The following is a 6,125-nucleotide window of genomic DNA, read 5'->3' on the forward strand; positions in this document are numbered from 1 at the left end:
TGATTTTATTTTCCTTCATGATGTTTTCTACCTTCTCTGTTACACGCTTTGCTTTGTTAAAGTCCCTTTTATATTTATAAAGCTGCTTTTATGTTTGACATAACAGTTGTAGAATTCCTTGTGCTGAGTATATCTTAAGGGGTTGTTGCATTTTGTTTTGTGGTGTTGTGTTTTGGTTGTTCGTTGTGTTGCGTTTTGGATCACAGTCTGTTAAGCTTTATTAAGTTTACTTGTTCAGCCATCCTTGATCAGATTTTGGACTGCATCCTATTGTTTATTATTTCCTTGTTGGAATAGGCCTCCAGCATTAAATGTTCTAGGCTGGTGGTCTCCAAACTTTTTTGATTGCACATCTCTGTCAGTAATAATTTTGGAATAGGCACACCCAATCTTTGTATATTTATTAATGTATAACTTACGTATGAATGCTACTGTAATAACACATTCTGTACACTATAAAACATAAAAAGACAAAATTAGAAAGTGAACGAGATAAAGTTGAAACAAACACAATTTTTAAAACATTTTTTGATTTTATCTATTAATGGTACAAAGAATATTTTCCTCCTGCACTCCAGTGGATTTTCTTGTGCATCCCGTTGGGTCCTTGCATCCCACTAGGACCCCACAGTTCTAGATATTCCAAAAACAAGCATTGGTAGCCCCCAACACACTTCTTCCAATGAGCACCTAAGTTCATAAGTGTTCTTATTTTCTTGTTGTTTCTTCCATAACTGATAAAGGAGGCAGAGTTTGTTACAGCTCCAGAGTAGTTAGAGCAGCAGTAGCTAGTTGAAACAATAATTCCTCTTCATTCATCTTCTTCTTCTCCACTTTTTTACCTTTCTTTTGTGGTTTTTGTCCATCCTTTTAAAGTAAACAATAAAATACATTTACAAGCCAATCACCCTCTTACACAAGCTCATTTACAATTCTGCTACTAGATTAGAAATACTGTTGTGTTCTAAACCAGTCCATGCTTGCTTCATTACTAGGGGTTTGAAAAAACTCCTTTTAACCTCAGTCTGGCAGAACTTCTTAAACAGTTCTGTGCTAGTATTAGAAACTCTTTAGCTCTGCATTATTAGTGTGTAATTCTACAGGGAGAAATTATCTCTCTTTGACTATGGAAGGGCTTTATTCTGAATGATGCGAGGTACTTTAGGATGAGTAGCACCACTGCTCTTTTTTACCAATATTCTTCTGCTCTTTAATGACAGAAAGACAAAAAAAAACCCAACTAGAATCACCTACAATGTACCTAAAGGCCATTACTAAACAAGCACTGTTTTTGTAATTCTTCATTTTCTTGTAAGAGTAATGATGCATGAAAATAAATAATTGATGGAACCTGAAGCATAATTATGCTACACCTGAAAATTCAAATGAATTTGTATTACAAATAAAAGTCCATTCGAAGTCATGAGGAACAACCTGAAAAGCAATAACCTCATGTTTAACTTTACTGAAATATTACTTGCAGACATATCTACCCAGCATTTACCTTTTGTAACGTTCTTTTCCCTAACTCAAATTTCTGGGATGCTATGTAGAACCAGGATCATTTCTTCCTTTAGTTTTCTGTTTAGAGTTCACCTATCTCACATGATTGTTTCCATGCTAAGTAATTAATCTTCTATGATATCATATTGGTTATTTTGGCAGTGATGACATTTTTATATCCCATGACATTCTCCCAACAGTTCCAGAAGCAGGGGGTAAACCAAGAATATATGTTAAGCTGTAATTTTCAAACCCCTTATGTTTCTGGGCTCAAGATTTTTTTTTCTTTTCATTTGAATACTGCAGAGATAATTTTCCTAAAGGTAAAGCCTCCAGTATTTAATTTCCTTTTTATTAATAATTGAACTCGGAATCTTACTCCTCTTTGGCTTCAGGTGGGTATAACTGCTGAAACCAACAGAACTTTCCAGGGCTTTCAAGCAGATCAGCTTGGAAAATGTGGCTGAGCAAAAGAATTTCTTAATATTGACAGCTATTTGATCATGCAAAAGTCATCTGTAAAATTCCATGCCCCAAAACACTAGTAGGAATGGGGGATAATTAGAAAATTTGAGGACTATAGGACTGGTGTTTAAAACACTGGAGTGGTACTTCTAAAAAGAATTTTTCTTTTTCAGATTGATCAACTATTTCCTGTTTATCAGTAAGTCATTTAACCTGTACCTCATTGCCTTATGCATAAAAGCCTCACAGGAACTCTGGGAGTTTAAAATTCACTAAGAAGCGTGAACATCTTAGCTGTATCAAATTGGAAGACCTCTGAAGATCCAGAAAACTACTGGCTTTAGGACAGAGGCAGGGTGTTAGCTAACCCAGGACCGTAACTACAGTGCATATTCTGTCTTTTTCTCTTAATGTTCAGGCTTTGAGACCTCACTTAGTTTGTATACTTCTTAGCTTGTATGCTTCCAGGCCAACTGTTTGAATTTTCAGGATATATTTAGACATGATATTTTAAATATTCATCCTATTATTTATTTAATCTTGAATTTATTTTATGCTTGTACAGAAATTCATCTTCTTCCTGGTGTTATAGAAATTGACTCCACAAAATAATATGTCAGTCACTTAGTTCAATATGAATAGTCCAGTTTCTGCTGGGGTTTGGACTCCTTTGAAGGTGACAACCTAAATTAACAGTTTTGTAGGGTACACAATGATTCATAATTAATGGCCAGAGTAAATATGCTAGTTATAGTTCTACCAAATAAATATTTCTTCATCCTTGGGCATTTATGCCTTCTATTTAACTATAAATAGTTGTTGTGTCTTTCTTAATTTGATAGGAGAGCAATATACATAGACAACTCTTCTTGGGCTTATTCCAAAGCCTAAAAATTCAATGAGAGTTCATTAAGAATTTTGGTGCAGTTTGTATGAACTCCTTAAGCTTTCTTCTGAAGATTTTCTCTCAAACATATCACGTTTCCGAATTTGCTGTAGTTAATTCCCATTTTTCTTGCACTTGAATACTTAGAACCTGCATTCTGAGTGCAGTAGTTTAATTCTTACAGTAGCCATTTAGATAATTTTCACCTGAGTTGTCATAGGGTCTTCATCGGGAATTGGCTTGACCATGAATGACAGAAAAAGGAATCAGTGCAGATGAGTCTTACAGAAGACCAAGTATTTATTTTCAGTTTCCAAAAGCTTTGACAAAGTTTACATTTCAGAATCGATTTTGATTGTTACTTTCAAAAAAGTATGTGTAGTGTGCTAAATGTAAGGTAGGCTGGAGGAGCTGCACACAGAATTCTTAGTTGCCTCTCACTCAGCAAAAAAGGAATCTAGAGATTTGGCACAGATATGTTGGTTCCACCTGCAATACGAGAGATGACTTGGAACCGTCAGCCACTAGCTATTCTTTTTTACTAATTTTTGCTGAATCCTAAGTCTTAAGGCCATTTTATCTCATTTTTAAATGCAGTATGCTATAGTTGAAATTTTCTTAATGTCAAGCTATGTCAAGTGTATATCCAATATCTTGGTCTTTCAAGATGTTTTGCACCGGGAAACAACTGCTTGACATGAGAACCATTCCTCTGAGGGCAACCTTGTAGCCTGCTAGTTTTGATACCGTTTTGAAAAGTAGGAAAACATTTAGATTTTCCTTGTGGTGACTGCCTTTGGTTGTACTATGTGTATTATTTTAGAAAATATTTTATGGGGAAATAATTGCTTTATGAACCATTGAATTGACCTTTCTTTTTTCCCTGAGCATCTACTATGCTTAAGGCAACAGATTAAAACTGTATTTTCAGCAACATTTTCCCCAGCTGACTTAAATTATGAACTTTTGCCAGCGAGATTTTACTGATGCCATCTGGTACTTTCTCTGATCTTGAATTACTGAGATTTTAGGTAGATTACCTGTTCCTTAAATATGCATTTAACCTTTCAATTTTGACCCTTTTTTTCAGAAGTTTCCCAGGGTTTTGAGATGATTCAACTCCCCACCTGCAATGGATCATGTTCCCAAGCTTAGAATAGTTCCCGTTTGTCAATTCTTTACAGGATTGAATGACAATCAATAGAAATTTTAGCTATGCCTTAACAGTATTTTAAATGGAAAATTCTATTGCTGCTGTCCACAATTCCTACCTGTAGTACATGCTGGACAGCTTTATACAAAATGCTAACTGAAATTTGAATTTTAAACATCTTTGTATCAAGCACAAATAAGTTTGATGACCAGTAACACATCTTTCTATGTTAAGGATGACAGTAACTTGAGTAAAGTATTCCAATACATTGGAAATCCAGCATTCTGTTCTGCAATTAACTCAGAAATGTCCCATTTTCTATCATGTTAATGAGGTCTTGCTAAATGCTTAGTCTTGTATAAAACAGGGCCTTTTAACAAAAAAATTAGGTAGACCCTGACTTTTTTTTTCCTGCAGTTAGGACTTTGAATAAATAAGTGACAAAATAAGTACTGGTAGAAAATATTTCCCGCTGTCATTCTAGAATACTGTTTAGAAAACTATTAAACCCTGGAAGTAATCCCCTTTTAGTCCACTGGAATTGTTTCCACCAAGCATTCTACAATGGCTTAAAATGTGTTTTTGCTATTCTCACTTCACTCTGCTTTTTCATCTTATTTTTTTTTAGCCTGTAGGTACTTAATAGGAGTATCTTAATAAATGCTCTCTGACATGCTCTCTGAAATCTTAAAAGTCTGTCAGTACTGTTATAATGTTACACATATATTTTATGGGTAAAATGAAAAAGGTCAGTCTGCTATGGATTCTTATTAGTTGTACTGAATGCATTATGGAAATTCTGGATTGGAATTAAGATTGCTTTACTGAAGATAGCTCATTGTAGGATATAGATTTGGTAAATATTTGGGTGTTCTTTATAAAACACACTATGGAAGTAACTATTGATAAAATCTGGTAAAAAGCTTAAGCCATACCTGCACAAAAAAGGTGGTCGTATTATAGGTTCCCTGTAAAAGCAAAATTTGTGATCCAGTGGCTGACTGAAAATTCAGAAAATGGAACCCCTATTACATAACAATTCCTTCGGGGTAAGGGTAGATTTTTGAATTATACCTTCTCTTTCTCTCAATCTCTCTCTCTCTTACTGGGCATAATGAGAAATGAATGGCAAAAGTTGGATACAATTTGCATTTGTAACATGATATGCAATCACAATACATGAGCTTACTCTTATAGGATTTTTCTTATATTACATAAACTCTCTTTATAAGGTAACTTTGTGGAAGCTTCTTCAATCTTGTAGCTAATTGCTTAATTGCTAATTGCTCAATTTTCAAGGGAATCTAATGGTCAGCAAGATTCCAGAGAACTTTCATTTTGGTTATGAGAGTTTTAGCTTTGATTAATAAACTGTTATGTTTGAGATTATTTTTCATCTTTTGAAAATGGTGGCACAAAAGTAATTTTTCTACTGAATTTGTCTAGGGGGCAAAAATCCTGAAAATACTTAGAAACAAAATTTGTGAAAAAATAGTTTCCATCAAATAAAAATTTTTCTTTGTAATTCAGATAGTGTTTTTCTGCAAAGTAAATCTGCAGCTTTCTGGATTTTTTTTTAAACTGTAAGAAAATGAAATGACCTGACTTGAGAGCATTCTTTGAAAAATGGAGTAGCAAACTTTTGGGGTAAATGTATTTTGAAGGAGCTTTGGTTTTTAGCAAGATAAATAATTTTTCCAGAAAGTTCCAAACTAGTCTCTGCATTATCCAATTCTACACCTGGATCCACTTACTGCACCTCCATGTAATATGGTGCAGCTACATCCTCTGTTAATAATTGAGATATTTTTATCTAAACCATCTCACAGCTTTGCAAAACTGTATGTGGAAACCATCACAATTTTATGAGATCATCAAATATCTTTGTGTTCCTAATAGCATCAGCAGAATCCATGGGTCTTGTGACACAACATTTCTTTAGAAAGATATGTCCATGAATTGTGGCAAAGCAAACTCTCTGCATGCACCACAGATTCAGAAAATCTTATGTACTCATATCTGAGAGCAATGGAGTGCTTCTTATTCAATGGCAGAATTGGTCTTCAGAAGTAGGATTCCATTCTTACATAAACTGCTAATTTCCAGTGTGAATTCATC

General features: G+C 34.3%; 1 long non-coding RNA gene across 1 annotated transcript in view; it reads right to left on the minus strand.

The window, feature by feature from the left end:
• Positions 1–386: 386 nt before the first annotated feature.
• Positions 387–6,125, minus strand: part of LOC108448580 — a 12,052-nt gene continuing 6,313 nt past the window's right edge. The window contains exon 2 of the long non-coding RNA XR_001864526.1: positions 387–867. This is a non-coding gene — a long non-coding RNA (uncharacterized LOC108448580). The remainder of the gene's footprint in view (positions 868–6,125) is intronic.

This window comes from Corvus brachyrhynchos, unplaced genomic scaffold (assembly GCF_000691975.1).
Source record: "Corvus brachyrhynchos isolate BGI_N302 unplaced genomic scaffold, ASM69197v1 scaffold115, whole genome shotgun sequence".
Classification (NCBI taxonomy): Eukaryota; Metazoa; Chordata; class Aves; order Passeriformes; family Corvidae; genus Corvus; species Corvus brachyrhynchos.